The sequence below is a fragment of the Sus scrofa genome, chromosome 18 (assembly GCF_054392235.1).
Source record: "Sus scrofa isolate SSC_HxYL_T2T_F1_AM1 chromosome 18, Sscrofa_HxYL_maternal_Yorkshire_Landrace_v2.0, whole genome shotgun sequence".
In the NCBI taxonomy this organism is placed as follows: Eukaryota; Metazoa; Chordata; class Mammalia; order Artiodactyla; family Suidae; genus Sus; species Sus scrofa.
The window spans coordinates 23,260,923-23,285,155 of record NC_139400.1 but is presented as its reverse complement, the minus strand read 5'-3'; the positions used below and the strand labels follow the sequence as shown (position 1 = coordinate 23,285,155).

The 24,233-nt window shown below is 41.6% G+C and overlaps 1 protein-coding gene across 16 annotated transcripts in view; it reads left to right on the top strand.

Moving 5' to 3' along the window:
• The window catches only part of CALD1 (caldesmon 1), a 287,937-nt gene that overhangs the window by 157,839 nt on the left and 105,865 nt on the right, over positions 1–24,233 (top strand). For all 16 annotated transcript variants that reach the window (XM_085005401.1, XM_021079167.2, XM_085005410.1 and 13 more), the window contains one exon: positions 10,875–10,966. The gene's annotated coding sequence lies outside the window, so the exon portion shown is untranslated. The remainder of the gene's footprint in view (positions 1–10,874; positions 10,967–24,233) is intronic.

Sequence of the window (24,233 nt, the reverse complement as noted above, 5' to 3'; positions counted from 1 at the left end):
AGACTTTGGATGGAAAGCCACTGTGGTGGGCCACTGTACTTGACAGGTCTGTTTTGTTGTTCAAGTGCTTTGAAGGATTTATCAATTGTGATACTTCCCCCACTATGTCATCACTACAAAGACAGTGCAAATTGTGAGGGATGCAAAGAATCAATTCTCAAGATTGTCATTTTGAAAATGTTTAGCCCCATGATAGCAGTTGGGAATCAATTCAGTGGATTCATCTGTTTTCTAAAAATAAATGTAGTGATTGGTTTGTCCCAAAATAAAAAATAACCAGCTCCTGCTGAATGAACCTGGTTGTTAAGTAACCAACTAGAGACTGAATAGTGTTGTCAAGAAAGAAGATCTGGGGGCCCAGGTCTCCTCACCATTAGCTGAGAGCCCTTGGGTAAACCATTTAACCTCTCCAGGACTCTCTAAGTCTCACTGATAAAATGTTGCCAAAAATATTTGTTTTACTGACCCTAGAGTCCACATGAAAATCATTTGGGAAAAGGAATGTGAAAGCTCTGTTTACTGTAAAATTACTGTGCGTTTGTATCCTTAACCCGTTGGTGATACCACTAGTCTCTTGGAAATCAGTCCACTAATGGCTGATCCCATTGATAGAAGCGTAATTGCCCTGTGACGAATCCACTTCATCCCTACCCAGCATTCCAGACATTTCAGTGTGGGAACGAGGTCTATGGGAAAAGTCAAAAGGAGACTGATCAGAGGAATTCCACTGGCCCTTCCCAGGGCCCTGTGCACAAAATGGTCCCCTGTGCATTGTTAGTTTGCTATATTTGCCGACGTCCACAGTTTCCAAGACAATAACAGACTGATAACTGGGTGATGATGAACAGCCAGAGTATGATGTTATATTAGTTTTCTGGTGCAAAGGCCTCTGTATTTTATCCATGAGATTACAACCTTTCCTGGCTACTCTTTGAGTTAAATGTGCAAATAAATAATGCAGACATGGACTTTTCTTTTTAATGCTGAGGAATGACATCAACCAGCAAAATGTTTTTAGAGTTCCGCACACTGATGGTTTTGCCTTCGTTACATGGGTAGGACAAGGTCATTCTAGGTTTGGACCTGAGTCCTCAGCCCTTCTGCTCTTCAGATTCCCTGTGTCAGAGTTTTGTGCTTCACAATGACTGAGTGTACGGCTCTGGATTAGGTCTCAATAAACAGCCCTGGGATGGAGGAAAAAGGTAGACAGTGCTAGCTGATTAGAAGGTAGAGAAGAGAAACAGGATCATTCCGCTTTCAGTGTTATTTTGCTTTGTGTTTTTTCTCCTCCTAAGCAACTGGCCATAAAAAATATAGATAATATACAGCCCTGTTCTTAGGAACTTAAGTTTTAATCAGTAGTCAAAACTAACACTAGAAAAGTTTTAAGAAAAAACAAGTACATATCATATAATATAAACAAGACAATCGGTTCACTACCTAAATGAAGTGTGCTTACATTTTCCACCGAGTTGACTGAACTGAATAAATAATCCAATTGCTTTGATGACCTGTATTCTCAGCCAGAAAGTACCAACTTAGGACACTGCCTCTGTGTGAATATCGAAAACTCCTGAGGACCAACATAATTGATGAGATTGTCAATAAACTGAAAGTCTATTAGAACTAAAGAGTTTTATTTAGTTAAACTTACAATGATGAAATTTACTCTATATGCCTGAAGTTTACTGCACAGCAGATCTCTACAGGTGCGTTCATCCTCTAGCAGTGATGTAGGAAAATCTGAGCCCTCATACACTAGCGGTGGGAATATAAAAGGATGCAGCCACTTTGGAAAAATGTCTCAAAGTCCCTCAAACAATGGAAGAGAATTATCATATGACCCTGCAATTCCACTCCCAGGTATATATCCAAGAGAAATGAAAACATATGTCTACACAGAAATGCGTACGCAGATGTTTATAGCAGCATTATTCGTGTGAATAGCTAAAAGATGGAAACAACCTAAATGTATATCAACAGACAAATGGATAAACAAAGTGTGATAAATCCATACAATGGAATATTATTTGGCCATAAAAAGGAAGAAAGTACCAGTACCCGCTACCACATAGATGAATCTTGAAAACATTGTGCTAAGTGGAAAAACTCAGTCACAAAAGACCACATGTTATATGGTTCTATTCATGTGAAATGTCCAAAATGGGGAACTCTATATAAACAAACTATATATTAGGTAGTTTAGGGCTGAGAGTTATAGGAGAAATTGCAGTTTGGGGGGTGGCTAAAGGGTCTAGGGGGTTTAGGGGTTGATGGAAAATGTTCTAAGATGGTAATGATTGCACAACTCTGAATATACTGAAAAACGAGTGAACCATTTAAATTGTGTGGTATATGAACTACATCTTAACACTGTTATTTGAAAATAAAATAATGACTGGTAAATAATACACACTTGGAATTCCCATCATGGCTCCATGAGGACACGTGTTTGATCCCCAGCCTTGCTCAGTGGGTTAAGGATCCTGCATTGCTGTGGCTGTGGCATAGGCTGGCAGCTCCGGCTCCAGTTCTACCCCTAGCCCAGGAACTTCCCTCTATTTCAGATATGGCCCTAAAAAGACAAAATACTACTACTACTACTACTAATATACACTCAATAAAAAAATAAAGGACCCATACATAACTGTATAGGCAGAAGTGTGCCAGGAAGACTGTATCCTTTGGAAGCTTTAATATGCATAAAAATGAAGTGTACCATTTATTATCACTCCTTGGGACGCAAGCATTTAACATAATGCCTTACAAGGTCATATGAACATACATCAGTGCTTGTTGATCATGATAACGGTGGTGGTGGTGATGACAGGAACAGTTGCCCCTGCCTCGCCACAATTTTTGGGCTTTAAAAACACTACATTAGGTTTTGCCTGATGTGTGGCAATTAAACCAAAGTCCAGGTGCAGGTACATCATGATTCTGTGAAGAGAAAGATTGCATTTTTCTTAGGAATCAATGTTCCGTATGTTTGTAGCCACAGGAAGCTTATCAAACCCTGACGTCAGCTACTTTCCCATGAGAAGTACAGAAATTTCATAATAACCATAAATTACTTTCACTTTCCTACTTGCTTCAGACAAGTAGAGAACTTTCCCTAACATTTAAAAACAAACATCTGACCCTCACCCTGCCATGGACACATTCTTATTGCTTCGCTGACCTTCACCCTTCCTCACAAAATTCAGTATCATTCTTCTATCAACAATTGAAAAATCTTGGCCAGCGCAAATAGTTTCATGGATTATTCTTAATTCAAAAATTGTCCAAGAAAAAATAACAAAGGCTGCAGCAAATAGGCACCGTTTTAAGACATCAAAGCCCTTCTTTTGTACTATTATGTGATCTCGCTCAGTTCTAATAGAATTTTTTTTTCCATCTTCATATTTGTACAAAATTGGCTCCTCTGAGAACAAAAATCTAACCTATATCCATGGATTTCCATGAAATTTGCAGGGGAATTCAAAAAAATTTCCTTGGCTACCTTTGCTAGTCCTGGCCACCTATTATAACCACACAGCCTGTCTTCTTCCACAATTCCATGCTGCTTTCAAAGGAAAGACCTAGGTCCAACCCAACTGAATAGTGTAAAGTTTTAACGAACTGTGAATCTGTTTGTTGCCGAATGCCAAAAGCATTCTTGCTTTCATTGAATAATTGATTTTTTTTCTTGAGTTATAAGAACAATTTCTTTAATCCTTCACTTTATGCAGTCTGGTTGGTAGCTAAATTTCTAACATAGTATCATATTAATACACCTTGTCCCTCTTATCTACTAATTTATACAAGGAGATGTGCATACCCACTGTGCCTAATTCCATAGTAATATGAAAACTATATCCTCTGAAAATCAAGAGATTCTCCCACAGACATAAAAATTTACACTGAAACACAAGCATGCTATACACAAATGTTACTCAGGATACACAGGCAAACACTTAAGTGGAAACATACAGTTGCAACAAGTAAAGACAAAACCGAGCGAGGACTTGATGCACATGGAGGCACTGGAGCTAGATTTGGGAAGAGCAGTGGTTGAGAGTGACGAGGAGGACCTGTGGTTAGTAAGCGAGGGCCTGAATGCACTGTGAGGTTTCACGACATCCTACGATGATCAGTAGTCCCTGTATTTGAATTGCTTTGGTACGGGCCACTTGCAAAAACATTCAATATTTCCCTTCTAAGATACAGTAAGCCAAAATATATATATGAAAAGTTCACTAAGTCATTGGTAAATAATCCAGTGTTGACTTTTAATTTAGAAATAACTGGCCAAATTGATCCCAGCCTTCCCCACGACAGTTTTCCTCCTGTGGATACATTGATGGGTATTACCTTTTTGTGTTCTCTCATTGTTTGTCTTTCTTCTTCTGATTTTATTTTCCTACTAGTGTAATATATGACTAGGGATATTGAATTTTCATGATTTTATATGTTTTGAGCTCATAAATTCCTTTTGGTTGTCATCTTTCCAGACGGAGGCTTCATCTTTTCCGAGTCACATGTGACTAAAATAACCTTTTTATTGATGTGTAATGTATACAGAAAAAGTGCACAGATTATAATTGCATAGCATGATGAATTTTCACAAAATGACCACAATGATGTAGTCAGCACCCAGATCAAGAAACGAAACATTACTTAGCACCCCAAGAGCACCCTTTCCACAGTCACGCCTCCCCACCCCCACCATTGCCGCAGGATAACCGTCATTCCTTCTGATGGCTACCCCCAAACACTAGTTGTGCCTAGCTTTGAATTTTATATTAATGGAATCCTGTGGAACTTTTTTGTATGTGTCCGACTTCTGTTGTTTAAAATTACATTTCTGAGAGTCATTGCCTGAGTGAGACTTAGGTCATTCGAATTTGCAGAACAGTGTTTCATTGTTTGCCGACTACAGGTTACATATTTAGCTATTGACAGGTGATTTCCAGCTTGCGGCTGTTATAATAATAAGCCTCTTAGTTCCTGTCCTCGGGTGAATATATGCATGGATCGTTGTTGTGTATATACTTAAGAGTACGATTTCTGGGCACAGGATATACAAATATCTAGATTTAGCAGATAGTGCCAAATATTTTGCCAGTTTACATTCCCACAGCAGTGCATGAGAGTTCTAGCTGCTCATCAAAACTTGGAATTGTCGATCTTTTCAAGTTTCTTCCAGATTGAGCTACCCTTTCTTTTGGTAGTTTGATAGAATTGGGGAAGTTTGCTTTAGTTGCATTCTGGCTGAGATGATTTAAAAATCATCTTCCATTTTACATGACTCCGTCAACCTCTAGTTCGCCCCTTCTCCACCGATGAACTCTCCAAAGGTCTACCTGAACTTGTTATCCCAAGACCCTTCCTTCTTTTTTTTCACTCTGCACTTTTTTTCAAAGTGTAATTTATATACAGTAAATCTACTCTTTCAGTGTACAGTTCTTTAAGTTTTAACAAATACGCAAGTGTGTAATAACCATCAGAATCGAGATACAGATATGTCAGCTCTAAAATGCTTCTTCCTTCTTGAATGTTGGGTTTTCCTACTTCGCTCCATGAAGCTACTGAAGACCCTGCTGTGCTTTTCAGAACATTCTGCTTGGTTTCTTGTTCTCTTATATGGTCCTGTCTTTTCTACCCTAAGTATTCAGTCATGGAAAGAGCTTTGGGGTCAAACAAATCTGGGCTGTAGTTTCAACACTGCTACTTATTAACTATGGGATAGTGAATCTGAATCTGTCTCCTTACTTTGAGAAGGAATAGATAATATTATGTGATATGGGAGTTCCCATTGTGGCTTAGCAGTAATGAACCCAACTAGTATCCATGAGGACACGGGTTTGATCCCTGGCCTTGCTCTTTAGGTTAAAGATCCAGTGTTGCTTTGAGCTCTGACGTAGGCTGCAGACATGGCTTGGATCTGGCATTGCTGTGGCTGTGGTGTAGACCAATGGCTACAGCTCCAATTCAACCCCTAGCCTGGGAATTTCCATATGCCATGGGTGCAGCCCTAAAAAAAAAGACAAAACAAAACAAAAATTATGCAATATGTTATAATTTCTGTCAGAGCTATAAAATACACTCTTCTCTTAGAAATAATAGATGGCTGCTTAGCTCAGTGGGTTAGAGTTGGTTAATCTCTTAGAAATAATGGAGAAGGGGTGGGGTAGGTGGTCCCTGAAAAACAATACCCTTCTCTGGGCGCCCTGTTAGCTGCTAAAAAGTGTGAACTTGATCGAACTTGTTTTATTCACAGCTATTACAAGGTCTTTGGCAGATACTGAGAAATACACAATACATTTTTTTTTCCTTAAAAGATCATAGAATTACACATAAACCATCCGAGTTGGAGGGATCTTAAAAAAAATCTATTCCAAATGCTTCATGTTATGGATGAAAGGACTGCAGGGCCAGGAGTGCTTAAATGACTTGGACAAGGTCAATTCACTCATTAGTATTTACTTAAGTGACCCAAATTCCCTGAGATCACATATTTCTTCCCTCTGAAAATACTCCTAGCTCCCTTCTTCAAGTATAAATGTAAAACAGAGACAACTCACGAGAGACGATTATTAATGTTTTATTGTTACTGGCTCATTTTGACTAAAACCCATAGATCTATTTTTAAGTATTTTATTTTAATTTCCATCCCCACAAATTATGTGACTTCCTGCCAACTAAGACTGAAATAGCTTCTTACCATTCCTTTCCCATTCCAAGGATTATATCCTGTAGCTTTTTCATTTTTCTATTATTAAGAAACATTCTGCCTTATCCTCCAAGGCACAAGACTGAAAGGAGCTCATGTAAACCTACAGAAAGCAGCTTTCTTCACATTTAAGTGAACAGGGGTACAAGGATGCCTCTGTTGTTCTGGGTACTGGGTGCACAGGTGACCAGATGCACCACTGGCACTCTCCTTTTAGGAGGGGACAGGTTGCCAGCACTCCCATCACTCTCGTGCTTCCCAGCAAAGGTGGTATTCTGAGAATCATTTTTTTTTGGTAAGTTTCTTTGTTCAGCCCATCTTGAAAGATTGGGTGCTCTGCTAATAGACGGAGAAGACTGAATCCATGTGGACCAAACAGCTTGGAAGAGCGTTATCATCCCAGAGCACACAACCATCTCATAAAACCCTCTGTCTCACACCAGGATTCTCAGTAGCTCCTCCAAGAACACTCTTTATGTGAGTGACTCCTCCCTAGAAATATATTTTCAGCCTAGATAGCTCTTCTTCGGAGAGACTGCCCCTCCCCATCCAACATCCAGTGAGTGGCCTTCTATCCCATCATGCTCTGTTATTTACTTACTATTGGAAATGGTCCCGGAGTGTAAACTCCATGGAAGCAGAGTCCTTGCTTGTCACTGTGTGTCCCCTCTTGGCTCAGAGTCCTCCCTCAGTGAGTAAGTGAATTGTATCCTTCTCACACACCCATCAGGCTGGCTGAGCCCCTGGGTTTGAATACAGGCATCACTAATTACTAACTGGGGGAATTTTGTCACATTTTTTTTTCCTGTCTTTTTGTCTTTTCTGGGGCTGCTCCCATGGCATATGGAGGTTCCCAGGCTAGGGGTCGAATCGGAGCTGTAGCTGCCAGAGCCACAGCAACGCAGGATCTGAGCCATGTCTGTGACCTACACCACAGCTCATGGCAACGCCGAATCCTTAACCCACTGAGCAAGGCCAGGGATCGAACCTGAAACCTCATGGTTCCTAGTCAGATTCGTTAACCACTGCTTCACGATGGGAACTCCTGTCACATGTCTTAAACACAACAAACTTCTCACTGGTTCTCCTAGGTTAAGAACGTGTATACCTGAAGTGATACCTGAAGTAGATGCGTGCAAGGAGCTTCGCACAGGGCCTAGCACAAAAAGCTCTTAATACACAGTACTTATTAGCAGCTCCATGATGAGAGCAGAGCATATTAAAAAGGAGCCATGGAGGGATTTTTTTTTTTTTTTTTTTTTTGCTTTTTAAGGCCACACCCAAGGCATATGGAAGTTCCCAGGCTAGGGGTCCAATCAGAGCTGCAGCTGCCAGCCTACACCACAGCCACAACCAAACCAGATCTGAGCTGCGACTGTGACATAGACCACAGCTCATGGCAATGCCAGATCCTTAACCCACTGAGTGAGGCCAGGGATCAAACCTGAGTCCTCATGGATGCTAATCAGATTCGTTTTTGCTGAGCCATGGCAGGAACTCCTGGAGGGATTTTTTTTAATATAAATATTAATGTTGAAAGCAAGGGGTCCTAATTCGCCCACCCAAGGCAAAACTGTAAATTAATGAAAACCTAGTTCTTTGTATTGACTCCATAAAGTTTTTCTTTTTATAAAGGATCCCTAATTTTGCCTTTGCAGTAACTCCCTGTTATAAAAAGTTATCATTCGAGACCCTCCCCTTCACCCAGCCCCTTGGTATCCCTTTGGAAAATGGCTTCTTTCTGTAAACACTTACGGTAAGAATTTTAACCACTTTTTGCAAGTATGTACTGTCAATATTTTTCCATTTGTGTCACCTAGGAAGGTGCTAGTTTCTGCTTCTCATGCTACTGAATGGCTTTAGTTAGAGGTTTCCTGAGGATTTTTTTTTTTTTTTTAATCACTCGTCTCGGAGGGCTAGGAAGCTGATTGAAAGGAGAGAAATCCCTCCTTTCTTTTTATCGCACCTTGATTCTCCTGTAGTGAATGCTTTCATACAAAACCCAAATTTCCCCACATGCCTGAGCAGATGGTTCAATCAAAGGAGCAATAAATAGCACCTGGCTGTTTGCCACTGCTGGGAAGGGAACTGTGGGAGACGGGCTCATCTACCTAATGCCTGGCCTCTCTTCCTTCATCTCGGGTCCTCCCTTCCTTACCATGTCCGGTCTAGACTTAGCTTTGCCTGCAGAGAATTTCAGAAATTGCCTCTGAGCCAGGTCAGTCGGAATATGTGTTGAGAACCATATGAAAAGTTTAAAGGATCCAATGAGTAATGGTTCACCCAGGCATCTATTTGAAGTCACAAAGTAGCTGACAGTACAGAATTATCTTTTTTTTTTTTTTTCTTTTTAGGGCTGCACCCACAGCCTATGGAAGTTCCCAGGTTGTGAGTCTAATCGGAGCTGTAGCTGCCAGCTTACACCACTGCCACAGCAATCAGGATCCAAGCTGTGTCTGCAACCTATACCGCAGTTCACGGCAGCGTCCGACCTTTAACTCACTGAGCAAGGCCAGGGATGGAACCCGCAACCTCATGGATACTAGTTGGTTCATTACCACTGAGCCATGATGGGAACTCCCCAGAATAATTTTTTTTTTTTTTTTTTTTTTTTTTGTCTTTTTGCCTTTTCTAGGGCTGCACCGTGGCATATGGAGGTTCCCAGGCTAGAGGTTGAATCGGAGCTGTGGCCGCCAGCCTACACCACAGCCACAGCAACTCGGGATCCAAGCTGCCTCTTCGACCTGCATCACAGCTCACGGCAATGCCAGATCCTTAGCCCACTGAGCAAGGCCAGGGAGCGAACCTACAACCTCATGGTTCCTATTCGGATTCATTAACCACTGCACCACAACGGGAACTCCTCCCCAGAATAATCTTAAAACAGGGAGTGGGCTCTCCCATCATGGCTCAGTGGTTAATGAATCCAACTAGGAACCATGAGATTGTGGGTTCGATCGCTGGCCTTGCTCGGTGGGTTAAGGATCCGGCATTGCCGTGAGCTGTGGTGTAGTTTGCAGACGCGGCTCGGATCCTGTGTTGCTGTGGCTCTGGCATAGGCTGGAGGCTACAGCTCTGATTGGAGCCCTAGCCTGGGAACCTCCACATGCTGCGGGTGTGGCCCTAAAAAGACAGAAAGACAAAAAAAAAAAAAAAAAACAAAAACAAAAACAAAAAAACCGGGGAGTGGGAACTTCGTCAGCTTTCTGGCCCATCCATGCTAAATTGGAAAATAGAGAATATCTGAAGACAAACTCTACTTTTAGCCATGTTGCCATTCACTTTATGGTTTCTCTCAAAAGCCTTTCTTTGTCTCACTAACAAGGTAATTCATGAACATACACAGACTCTAGACCAAAAATAACACACCAAACCAAACAACCTTTTCCCATGATTTCTAGATATTTTTTCTTCATGCATTCCCAGTTTAAAAAATGGGGATGGGGGGAAGCAAGATATGCTCTTAAGGTCCACTTGAGCCCAGTTGTTCTAAAGCCTTGTTATTATAAAAGCAAATATTAAAGCCCAGAGTTGCATTTCCCGTACTCATACCCATTAACATCTCTTGTTGCATCATGTTGGGGCAGGTATAGGGGTGTGATGGTGATTTACTGTCACAGTTTTTTGTTTCTTTGGTCCTTCTAATATTTAATATTTATCACTGTATCTCCAGTGCAAGAGAGTTAACTCTAGATCATCTAATAGTACATTTCTGTAGTTATTTGTAATCCTCCAAAGCCTCCTCTTCTACCAATTAGTCAAATTCCTAACTATCAACAGAAGACTTTGGACAAAGCAAAGGGTCCAAAGAGTCTCGGAGTATCTGAAGCTTAGAAGGTTTTGAGAATCAGCTTAGAGAAGGGAGTGCCCCTGACTATGCCTTTTTCTTTGATTGTTGGCGTCGGTAGTACTCCCTGCTTTGTCCCAACTATTCCACCTTCTTCTCTCCATTATTCATAAGAATTTAGGGGTTGACTCTGCAATAATTGTATTTCTTTTCTTTAAAATGCAAATGCACAATATCTGTTTATGTCTCTGCTTATTTCCCCTTTAAGGTCCTAACCTACAACAGTATTTGAAGAGGAAATAATATTTTAAAATACAGTCTCTATTACCTAAAATTCATTCCACTTATGTTCCCATCCTCCTTTTATCCCAGGTGTCATTCAAACGTTTCAAGATCATCCACCCGAATCCATAAAGATTGGTGATCAACCAGAGGTTCACAAGTGGACATCTGATTGCGTACCCGTGAGTAGAGTTTATGTGATTTTGTTGAGGGGTGGGGACTCTGATTTTAGAAGTTATGTAGCTTCTCTGTCTCATTTTCTAAATTCTTGCACCTAAAGATACATTGTGTAAAACCAAGTTTTCTGCTCTGTCCCTCCTTAGTTTACTTACCAAGTATACCTAACAAGTTTGGAAGGAATTGTTTTCCTGCTTTGTAAACTGATTTTGCTTTATTTTTTGTTTTTCCTATATATGATATCTTAAGCAAAACAGTCCCTGATCAATAAGTTCCTACTTCCCAAGAAGAAATCCGCTAACTTGAGGGAATAAAAAGATGACAAGTCAGTCTTTCAGGGTGAATGAGCTCACTTTGGCACAAACACTGGTGATTTCAGCAAGTACCCCTCACTTGAAGCAAGTACCCCTCGCTTTCAGCAAGTCCTCCTCGCATGGGAGACCTTCTCCCAGCAAAAGGTCTACCTGGGCAGCAGGAAGAGGGGATTTCAGAACGTAGAGGTTGGAGAAACTAAAGGAAACTTCACTCATTCGCCCTTTTCCTGAGGTTGGCACCAGTAGGGAGAAAAGTATTGCCAGGGCTGCCATAGTAAAATGCCATAGACTGGATTGCTTAAAGAGCAGAGATTTATTTTCTCATTGCTCTGGAGGGTGGAAGTTCAAGATCAAGGTGTTGGCATATTTGGTTTCTGCTAAGGTCTCTCTCCGTGGCTTGCAGGTGGCCATTTTTCCCTGTGTCTTCACATGGGGTCCTGCTGCCGGCGCCCGTGTCTCTCTGTGTGTCCTGCATTTCCTCTTCTTAGAAGGACAGTAGTTGTGTTGGACTAAGGCCCATCCTAATGCCTTCACCTTAACTTCATCACCCCTTTAAAGACCTCATCTCCATACACGGATACATTCTAAGGTATTAGAGGTTAGGCCTTCAACATATGAACGTTGGGGGAACACACTTCAGGCTGCAAGACCCCATCATCATTCTTTTTCTAATGCGCTGATTGTAGTTTGTTGCTTACAGACTACCCTCCGATTCTCCTTTCTTCGAGGCCCTTCTCATTTACATCACTCTTGGAATATTTGGTTTCCCTACAGTGTGTTTCCCTGCAGTAATCCTTCATATACATCTCTCATTTCCCTATGACATTATATAATTTTAGAAATTGAAGCGTGTACCTTTTACATCTTTCCAGCATGAAGAGGCGTTTTTGTAAATAGTAAGCATTTAATAGTATTAAATTTAATTAATACTGGATGAATAAATGCTAAGATAACAGTCTCTGATCCAACAATTCACTTGCTTTACTACCTCCAAAATGATTATCAGTGGTACTTTCTCTTCATTTGCTGCTTGTCTCCAGACCCCTGAGTGGTGGAATAAGTCAAAGCTGGCGAGAAAGACTGAAAGAAAGATATGATTAACTGATGATAAGAGACGTAACCTTGTTCCTCTGAGAGTTAGGAGACAGTAAAGAGCATGCACCTGTTTCAGATATGGTCTTTCTTCCTTGAGACCCCTGTTTTGGGAGCCAAGAGGGAAGGACAATGAGTTTAGACTGAGACTTGCTGAGTTTAAGGGCCTGTGGGACATCCAAGGGCATGTGTCTACAAAAGAGGATATGCAAGTCTGAAGCCCAGCTGAGAAATAGAGCTGGAGATTTCCGCAGTTGTAATCTATACATAGGAATTAAAACTATGACAATGGATGAGGCCACCCAGAAAGGTAGTGGAGGGAGAGGAGCAGTGGTTTAAAAAAGCCACCAGGGGAGTTCCCATCATGGCGCAGTGGTTAACGAACCCGACTAGTATCCATGAGGTTGCGGGGTCAATCCCTGGCCTTGCTCAGTTGGTTAAGGATCTGGTGTTGCCATGAGCTGTGGTGTAGGTCACAGACATGGCTTGGATCCCGAGTTGCTGTGGCTGTGGCTGTGGTGTAGGCCAGCGGCTACAGCTCTGATTCGACCCCTAGCCTGGGAACCTCCATATGCCATGGGTGCAGCCCTAGAAAGACAAAAAAAAAAAAAAGCCACCAGAATTTTCATGTAGAAATCTGTCCTGGTATATAACAGGAGGGATATAACAGGATTTCTTCCCGAGAGAGAATCTAAGTGCTGTTTCTAAGGAGGGTTTGTAAGAACATGTGTATTAGCTAACGTGGATGTCGGTCTCCTTCTCACTCCACTTATTCCTTTGGTCCTATTTTATTCCTTCTTCTGTCCTTCCTTTGGGGGCTATGCCTCAGGCCATTCCTGTGGCACTTGCTTATCCAGTTTTGGTCTCGTCTAGCTAACTCCACTCATGAGCGAGTGTTTGAGTCCCAGCTGCATGGCCAGGGGTGTCATCCCTTGACACCTTCCTTTAGGACAATTTTCTTCATCACCTTCAGAGCTGATCAGACTGGATGGTATGAAAGGCCTGGAATTCGATTCTTTCATGTCCAAAGAGGTAGAAGGCAGGTCCCTTCAGGATCAGGTGGCTGGACTCCATTGCCATGGAGCATCATTTTGTCCAAAGAGTCACTGAAGGACTCAGTTGAGGGGAATATCCCGTCTCTGCACTAAACCCCTCCTCAGTCCATTGCTCTCTGCTAGTCTCCCACACCTTCTCTGCCCTCAAGGAGGCTTTGGGAATGTTTTCATGTTTCATGGCCAGGCCAGAATGAGGGTTGATGAAGCCTGGAGAGGCCAGGCCATTACAACCATAACAAGTTTCTCCTCTCTGAGCTCCACCAACAAAGGTCATTTCTAATAGAGCCATTTTTACCCTAATACTGAATTTCCCAGTTTTTTCCTGCTTAGGGTGATGCAAACAAAAGGAAGTTCTTTCATTTCTCCTTTATTTTCTAAAATGTTATTTCTTTCCCTTGCTTTTTTATTTCTTTATTTCTCCTTTGGTTCTTTCTTTAGCAGAAACCTAAGTCCATCTTTTTGGGATTGTCTGATTATTAGCAGAAGAGGCCATCAAAAATCTGAAAGTTTCCTCCTCTGCAGACTCCCATCCATTTTTTAAAAATGAACTGTGAGATACCAGCTTTCTTCAAGTACCTGCCTCCATACTTTCATCTTGGTATTCTTCAAGTTACTAGGAAAAAAGATGCCCCCCCCACCATTTTTTTACTTAGTTACCTAAAATGCCGATGACACCTGCGTCAGTGATTTTTATGTAAATTTCTATTTATATAAAATGAGAAAGGAGAAATTCTGAAGTCAAGAGAAAACATCTCTGCAACCCATGTATGGCCTAAATGGGGTGTTCCAAATGAATGGTGGCCAGTGGCCAGCAGAGGTGCCTCCCGACTGTGTTTCATTAATTTCAGTCAGCTATAGAATTTGGAGAGAAAGATAATTTTCCTATAAGCATGTACAAGAAGTGCTTTGAGCTGTAAGCACCTAGCGGGCTTTGCCTTGCGTTAGAACAGCATCAATGGGAGACTTTATAACCACTGTGGGCCTGTATTTTTGGAGTCAGTTGAAGCTGCAGATGGAATGGAAAGAGAAGGGTTTTTTTTTTTTCCCCTTTCCTCTTTTCTTGACTTGCAGAACAAGCCTCCCTGGACCCCCTTGACCGAGTGTTCAGTCTCCTGTTTAGTTCAAGTGTGCCTACACACTCGTTATGGCAGGATCTAAAGGGGTCTTTCTTACACAAAGCATCTTTTCTACAGATTTCTGGTAGTGGCTGTGGAATGGGGCTGGCATGTGAAAAGGTCTTGGATCCACTCTCCCCCAAGGGTCTCACCCAAGGACACTGCTCTCAGGTCCTCATCATGGAGAAGGAGGAGGCACATGTACAACAGGCCCACGTTGGGTTAGGAACCAAGGGGACACAAGGAACAGGGGTCCCCATGGTCTTCCCAGTTCTGGAAAATTTCATAATAAGAAAGGTAAGAGGACATTCTAGCATCACCATCATCATAGGCCGATTTTATAACTTTGGCCTAGTGATGGAGTTTCCCTGGCTTGTGGCCCTTAAGAGGCACCTCTGCAGAACACACATTCCTGCCTAGCCCGGCTATTGATGGAAAGAGGTTGTGTGAGAGTAGGCAGGCCAAGATCGGGGCACAGATAGCAGGGAGAAAAACAAACAGTGGTGCCAGGAGTTCTTGTCTAGAACTCCTTGCCAGCCTTTTGTTCCAAAAAGCATGAGTGAGTATGCAGTAAAGAGAAAAAAAAATGACGTGGCTGTTTAGCTTTTCAACAAAACTATCAAACTAACTGTGATGGAATTTGTCCAGTTCAAGGACACAGACTCAACTACTTCCAAACTTTGCTTGGGGATGCTCAACAAAACAGTTGTAAACATCTTGCATTAGTCCACACAGCAGTCCTCCAACAGGATTTAAAGGCTCAGTCTCGGTGGGTGGGGAGAAAGACAGACATTTTCCTTCCTACTATTCTCTGTATCTCAGGTCCAACTTAATGCCAAATTAAATCTAGATTTTTTTTTTTCAACTGACTTTTACTGGAGGAAAAAAGGCAGAACTGCATTTCCTGAAACAGATATTTCAAGGCCAGACTTACTACTTGGGTTGTTTTTCGTGTTTTTTTTTTTCCTCCTCTTCCTTTTTGCTAATTCAAAACAAAATGTCTATCATTCACTCTAACACCAGCATTTAAGAGCTGGAGACAAATGAAGTCTGAATATTCACGCCAACATGGTACAAATGAGCTGTGATTTCAAGATGCTGGCTGTTTCTCTGACAGGGGAAAAGAGAGGTTGACTAGTTTAGTAACTTTGGCTGAAAACACTTTGTTAGAGAGGAATGGAGAAGGCCAGCGTTAATATCGAGTCCTGTTATTTTGTGACATACCGTGGAGTGGGGCATCCTGGGTTTGGGGGAAAGTGTGTTTATTGAATTCGGAGGATGTGGAGAGGGAGCGAATGCAAATCTATGGCGGTCCTGAAGAAAGGACGCTTCTAAAAGCATTTTCTCCAAGTTCTTCAAAGAACTCCTCCCCTAAGTATATTATACACGTGATTGTGAATCTGATTCCATTACAGACTTAACAACCTTTATAAACATAAAGACATTTATTATAATGAGAGATTCTGGGGAGTCTCTGCTGCCTCCCCCAGACTGCTGGCTAATGGTTTAGAAATACGAGATGCAGTTGTAAGTTGAGGCTGATGGGGGAGGCTCGTGACCGCTATTAGCACCATCTGTCCTTTCTCTTCTTCCTCAAACATACGCATTAGTCGCTTCTTAAAGAATTTATTCATTCTTCAGCTATACATTGAATTGGGACCTCTCCATCGACTGCTCTATTAAGTCTGGGCTGCGTTAGGAATTCTAGGGTTCCTTCCCTCTTTCCTCTAACACAGACTCTTTTTAAAAAATTCAGTGTCGTGGAAAATTTGGTGACTCCAGTAATGTATTCACTGACGTAAACTGTGATTTCTGATACTTTTATTTTTCATTTGGCCTCATCTTGGTAAAGAATCATAATATTTTAAATCTCTCCACCCTATCATCCACCTATCATTCTTAATTACGTGGTTTATAGGCAAAACACAACAATGCGCTGGCTATATCTATAATTCTACTTTTCTGAAAATCGCTTTGAAGATGCGTAGTTGCCTCTTGCCTTATTTGTTTCCTAAATTCTGATTTTCATGAGAAATTTTTTTAAGGAGGGATGTAATTATAGTATCAAAGTAGTTGAAAATTAAGAGCAAAGTAAGTGTTTTGGCATTTTTATTGGAATGCTCATGAGAATCAAAGATGAGAGACCCATAGTGATTCACCATAAAATCAATGGCGCTTAAGACACAGAGCCCCTCACTTGGACAGGCCTCTGCCACTCACCTGCCTAATTTCTTATAGTTAACATTGTATTCTGTTTCTTAAAGGCCCCCCAAATAATTTTCAGGTCCCACAAAATCTGAGTTCTTCCCTGTGATTGACACAAACAGATAAACTGAGATGGTTTTACTTCATGTATAAAGCTAATTAAATGAATAAAGCAAAGAAATAGTCCAAGTGTGAAGCACTGTAATTTGTTTTATAAGGCTTTGGAAGGAATTCATATTATTTTATAATGTGAACCCCACTTAAATAAAATAATCAGTTTGCCAAAGCCCAAATGAACATAAACAAGAGATCTGTTTTTATTCATTAATAAACATCAAATATGGACTCACCTTAACATCAAGTAAACCAAATCCTCCCAATAGGAAGAAGTCTCTAGTAAGGGGCATTTGCAGAGGAGCAAAGATCCTTCAGGCAATTACATGGTCATTTCAACATCAAAGGTCTTGCCACAAGCTGCCTTGTATTGTGTATTTACAGGTTTTATGAGACACAGCATAGTGTTGTGATTCAAAGGACAGCCTCTAGGACCAGGCTGCCTTCATGTTCGTCCTAGCTCTCCTATTTGCTAGCTCTTTGGCCTTGAGAAAATGCCACACCTTCTCTGGGCCTCAATCTTTGTATCTAAAATGAAAACAATGAGAATTGTTATTAAGACTTAAACTGATATTTATAATAAGTTCTTGGAACTACGCTGAATACATAATGCATGCTAGATAACCATTGGCTAAATAAATAAACTTCTCCATCTAGAGTGTACGCTAATATGAATTTACTTGTAGCTTCACCCTTGTAACTCCTCACATTACCTAGCCTGGCACGTAATTACCACCAAGGAATAACTGTGTAAATCAGGCATCCCAAACCAGCAACCCAACCAGCAGGCCCACAATGACCTGCAAATGTGCTTTCTTTGCCCAGGAATTCCTTAAATTTTTGAATTTGAATTCTCTTAGGGTGCATGCTTTCTCCATTTCTGCATAGGCCTCCCACTCCCCAAATATTTACCTCTTGGGTTCTTAAAAGCATTTGAGTTTGTCATTCCTGGTATGAATGAGTGAACACGTAAAGTGTGAGCACTCCTTCAGTTCACAGCAGTTTTATGGCTCATTGGAAAAGAGAGCTGGGACCAATGAGCCATTTCCACTCCCTGAGGCCCTACCTGCAGTGTTCTGATCAGACTACCCATTTTTATTTCTATTCTAGATGTCCCAGAACAGAAGCAGAAAATAGATAAGTTGAATAAGTGCCTTCACGAAGCAGAAATGTGTGCTGCCTATTGCTGGGACATCATTTCCGTCACGGACTGAGTCAGTCAAGGCTAGGTCATGACCAGCTAGGTTATGCTGGGGTCAGAACAGCTCAAAATCTCAGTGACTTAAGCAACAAAGGTTGGTCAGTCGTGCTTTCTCTCTAATTCTGGATAGGCAGGGGTCTCTGGTCCACATTATTGTCATCCTTACTTGGGGATCCCAGAAGACAGCTACTATCTGGAGATATTGTTGGTTACTATGGCAGAGAGAAAGAAAAGAAATCTCTGAAGGGTCTCATATCAATGATTGAATGGTCTGTCCCAGAAGTGACACGGCACCTCTGTTCACAACTCATTAACCAGAACGAGTCACTTGGCCCCAGCGGACAACAAGGAGGCCAGCAAGTACAATTCTCTAATGTGCCCAGAAATGGTAAAACAGGGCAGACAGCACGAATGGCCGTAGCTGTGGCTCTGTGGGAACTTGGACTTTCAGGCCAAAAGCTTTTCAATAAGTTCAACTCAGCAGCCATTCCCATGCATCTCTAAAGGCAGAGCAAATCACCCAGCACTGCGAGGGAATATCAGAGGAGATGCAGGCCCTGACACTGAGCAGCTTCACACTTGCTCAGGAGAAAGAGGTTATAAAACATTTGAATAGCAAGGTCATATAGTATCAGCTATCAAAAAGAACAGTGCCAGTGATGCTGCAGCAGTTGAAAGAGAGGATGAATCTAGAGTGAAGACAGGATTGAGCTACACTCTAGAAAAATATATGGGATGTGCAGAAGGAGTGGAGGGCATTTCAGGTTACAGAAGAGAGGAAACAGGGACAGAGATAGAAATACCAGGTGGATTGTTGCAGGACTAAAGAGTTGGCCTGGCTCTGAGTTGTATTTGCATGTGAGGGTGGAGTCCGGAGAGGAGTCAGGTGTTGGGTACACGGGGAGCCATTCCATGGGGGGTCTCTGAGATTGACAGAGGAAAAGGAGGAGGGGATCATCCTTCCTCACTAACCCCCTTCGAATCCTAGGTCCTTAAACCTCCAAGGCATCAGGTTATTCCCCAAACCAAGAGTCGTAGCTGGAGTTCCCCCTCATGGCTCAGTGGAAATGAATCTGACTAGCATCCTTGAAGATGCAGGTTCAATCCCTGGCCTCACTCAGTGGTTTAACAATCTGACACTGCTGTGAGTTGTGGTGTAGGTTGCAGATGTGGCTTGGATCCTGTGTTGCTGTGGCTGTGGTGTAGGCCAGTGACTACAGCTCTGACTGGACCCCTAGCCTGGGAACCTCCAGCTGCCGTGGGTGCAGCCCTAAAAAGCAAAAAAAAAAAAAAAAAAAAAAAATGTTGCGGCTACCCAACCTTCCCAGACCCACAGGGCAGTCACTGAATAGAGACCATAGTAAAGTTTGACTTGCTCCTTTTTCCAGTTTCAAGCGTATTTGATCACTCATCCTGCTAACAAAGACTACGCAAGTTCAAGTGACACAGCCTCTCATTGCTGGGTCAGTTCAGCCCTTTTGCTAAGGAACAGCTGTTTTTAAAATTCGGCTGAGACCTTGATTTAAATCTGTTTCACTTAGAAAGCAGCAAGAGAACATCTTGTTTTCATGAATGTCCAGGGGCTGTGTGTCAACAAATTAAAGGTCTGCTTGTGGTATTCAAAGTAGAAGAGCTGATCGTGAGATGCGCTGCCACTGGAATAAATTTATTATGGGCTGTTCATTTCTTGGAATCTTGAACCAAAATTTGAAAAAACAAAGTGAACCAGCTACATTTAAATCAGCAAATTTCTGCTTGAGGATGGGTGAAAAACATGCTTCTGTTGTTAGAAGGTCACTGAGCTGGGTGGTTTTTAGAAAGATGCCCTGCACTTCAGCCACGTGAAGTTAATATCTTAAGTGGATTCCCCGTGTCCATATAAATTCCAGGAGGCAGTATCGGATGGGTCCCTCTGACAGGATCCGAGGTGGGAGAGAAAGGATGAGAGTAGTTCACCATCCCTCAAACCTGACCAGCTGCTTTACTCTTCACCTACTTCTTTAGGACAGAAAAGCAGGAAAGAGTTTGATGTATCAGCACCTAGAAGAGCAGGGGTCTGGCACATAGTAGATGCTGATATATACAAACTCCGGTCTTACACATTTATGTTCCTGCTGTGAATGCATGTCTGTGGTGTATTCATACCATTCTTATCTTAAAAAGCTGCTACTGAATATGTCTTGTTTTAGCCCAAAGAAAACCATTAGTTATTCCCATAGCTCTCTCACAGCAGCTTGTATTTTTCCTTCCTAACCTTTGTCTCAGTTTGTATTTTATTTATTATTGTCTGCCTGCTCCATCAGACTGTAAGCACGCTGAAGGCAGGGCAGTTAGTTCCATTCACAGCTTATTTGCCACTCCAAGCAAAGTAGCGGAATGGTACTTCACAAATACTTGTTGAATGTTTTCATTGATGTTTTTCTTTGTGATGCTGATTGTCGAGGCTTGACCACTCTTGAATATGTGTTTAAACACAGTGAAGATGTTAAGGCTCATAATGCAGTTGAATGTGGAGAGGGCTTTTGTGTGATGACACAGTCCCAGTCATTTGGCCACACACTCTCTTGAAGGTCATGGTGGGATAAGTTGGTCTAACCATCTCTGTTTTCCCGCCTGAAAGGTGTCAGCCCACATCTGCATGTAGTGGGCCAAGATTAATGTTGTAGCACATGGCAGTAGTTGAGAACTTTTTTCTTTCCAATAGTTAACTCATTCCTAGTGGGATTCAACCTATGACTTTAGCCTTAGTATTAATAAATTTTGATCCAGCAAGTTACCTGATAAAGGCAGTACCAGCATCTATGGTCAGAAATAAGAGGTTTGAGGTGTTCGATGGGCGTAAGTCTTAATGTGCTCATGCACTTGTCTCGTGGTCACTGTAGACCTTTCTGATGGTCAAGCAAAGTATGAACCCTTCCACCTGAGCAGGAACGAAGTAGATTCATTTGCTCTATTTTGCTTTGGCTGCCTGTATAGACAGGGTTGAAATGGGATTGACTTGTGAGTTCTAAAGACTCTCAAGAGAAATGCTCGTTCGTTTACAAGAGGCGCAATTCCACAATAGTTTCTTGCCTTGTGTACTTCAAAATATTCCCAAAGAAACAAAGTTGGATGTAGAAAAAATAATGGGAGAAAAGAAAAATAATACTCTGAATTCTGAACAGTTCTACTTTAATAGGTTGATCTGTCTGCCAGCTGGCCTCCGTGTTGACTACTTGTAATATATACTTTTGGTAGGCCGCATGTAGTTCTTGGAACTGTTTATATTAGACTGCAGAAACTTAATTATTCTAAAATTGGCAGGCAGGACTCGCTTTGGTTACTTAATACAAAGTTGCTTAGTCATCTTTATACATGGTGTGGACAGCATTGTTTAAGTGTGAAAAATTGGGAAATGGGAATGTGCTCCAGAGAGATTACAGGTCAGGTAGAAAAATAAGAAGGTATCATTGTTTCAAGGTGCTCAGCAGGTGGTTGCCACATGTTTTAATTTGACAAGCTAGGTGACTGCTGAGTTGAAGTCCTTGATAACTCAAGGAAATGTATTTTTTCATTTTCTTGGTGAATTTTGTCAGAAGTAAAAGCTGTTGCTGCTGCTGCCTCTTAGATCATATTCAAATCCAACATTTTGCAAAGTACAGGTTTCCCAGCAAGAGTGTGAGGAACTCTAGAATCAGCTGTTGGAATAGCTTTTTTTGTTCTCAGAAACAAACAAGGATGTCATTTCAAGCTGGTCATCACAAAGATCCTTCTTTTGAATCTTTTGGTTTAAACACTTATCTTACCCTGCTTGAGCTACTGCCTTCCAAATGCAATACACACGTATAGAGCTTCAGCAAAGGAAACAGGCAGGCAGAATGAGCTTCCTTCATGTATTTTAGAGTCTGAGGTGGTGCCGGAGGTCTCCGGTGTTTCCAGGAATGCCCGTGGCAACTCACACTCTTCCTGTGACCTGGGCAGGGGCTCCTCAGAGAGATGGTGAGAAAAGATAAAGGTCTTGTAGCCAATGAGTAGCGACACCAGGCCCGGGAGGATAGGTTCCCAAGAAAACATCCAGAACAGTGCCTTATGTTTCTAATTACTGAGCATGGTTAGAGAGTCAAATCAGGCAACACTTTTTTTTAGACCGATGGAAGCATTTAAATCAGCTCTGAGTGTCAGTGTTTTCTAATTGTGATGGAGGAGTGGCAAGAAATCTCCAAAGGTCTTGGAAATTTGGGGTGTTTCAGTTCAACCTTGATTCTCTTTTCTTATTTATCATGTCTTCTTTGTCCTTCTTTTTCTTTGAACATCCCCGAACAAACCTATCTCCTCAGTTCCACATGCCTAATACCCCCTTTCCTGAAGCCGGAATGTATTTTCTAAGACAAGTTTCTTTTCCATTGGAAGAAAACAACCACAACTACACAACCTAAAATAGAGCTTCGTTGTGAACCACCATCCCCAAGGTTACTAAGCACCCAACTGGAGACAGGGCTTTTTTTATCATGTCTTAGCCAACTTCATCGGTTTACCAATTAAATCCCAGAAATAGACAATGTCCTCGAATCCATTTCAGTTCAACACGTGTGAACTTAGTCCTGACTATAAGGAAAAATATTTAAGAACTTTGAGTACAAAAATGAGTAATAACCTCAAGGGGATTACAGTTGTCTAGGGAAGACAGATGCATACTTAGTAATTAAAGTCCAAGCTCCAGTAATATAGGTATCAGTACAAACTCATATCAGTGAGTACACAGTTTGTGATCCTATAGTCTCATGCTGGTCTTAAGCAGGCCTGCACTATGAGCCGTTCCTTCCTTGAAGGAAAGTCCAGAAATCCCCAAACAAGCAAACGGGTGCAACTGCTATTGAAATGATTCATGCAAAGGGAAGGAGGAAGCAGTCTAGGCACTTCTCAATTTATCATTTAACTTCTGTGCAGATTTATATGTTTAAGTTGTGTATCTATTATGTCCAAGGGACATAATGGTAATGGCCCTTGGTTTGGTTTCAAAGCTTTGCATCTTAGATTATAAACTCCCAGAAGATAGTCTCTGACTTGCTTCATAATTCCAGAACACAGTAAATGCATTTGATGATCACGATGAACGGAAGTTGAATAATTCACTACAGGATAATTAGTCCCTGATCAAAAATAGCTTGTCCGTCACGTACAAAAATACTGCCAGTAATGAAGTACCTCCAGGACCTGTTTGGAATTGTTCCCAGCCGTGGATTTGCATCCTGCCATCTAAACTCTGTCACCTTACTCGTGTCTGGTATTAACAGAGATCTGGCTGAGGTTCTGTGCCTTGTCATTGATCACTAAGTTGGAATTGTTCCTTGAAAAACCAATCACAAAGAGCAGACTCATGGGTTGCTGATATTTCTATGGCTGAGCAGACCAGAAAGGCCAGAGGGTCATGCGCAAGTAAAACTCCAGTTGGGTAAAATATGAGGACCTCTGTACCAGGTTTATAATTGGTAAAGACCTATGGCCTCTGGTCTTTTGTTCCAAATATAAGCCACTCGAAGGCCTTGTTGTGTGATTTGAAGTGTGCTCTCTCTTCAGACGGTGTCTCAGCTTTTTTGTATTCGCTGATCATTTATTTCACTTTCTCATGAATCCTGGTCGGGTTCGTAATCCTCTGAGCCACCATGGGAAGTCCTATTTCACTTTCTCAGTGGCAAGCGTGCTCATTCACAGCAAGATTGGGGGCCCAAAAGACCCTCAAGCAGACAACAGAGAAATCACTAACGAGGAGATCAAAAGAACACATCCATGATTTGAGAGGCTGACCTGTACCATATCCCTCATTTTATTGCATCTTCTTTAGGGAGTTGTATGGTCTTTAAAGACAGAGATGGTGTCTTACACACCTTCATGTCTCCAAACTGCACGACATTACTTTACATGGTACAGTCATTTCGTATTAGAAGTTGGAAGGCCTTACAGTGGGGCTGTGTAAGAGAACTTTGTGTAATGAGAATGTTCTCTGCACTGTCTTACATGGAAACCACTAGACACATGTGGCCACAAAGCACTTGAAATGGGCCTGATGAAGCAGAGAAACTGAATTTCTAATTTAATTTTGAATAATGTTAATATAAATTGCCTTATGTGACTAATGACAAACATATTGCACAGCACAGCCTTAGAATCTCAAAAGACATCTTTTTACTGTAGCCCTA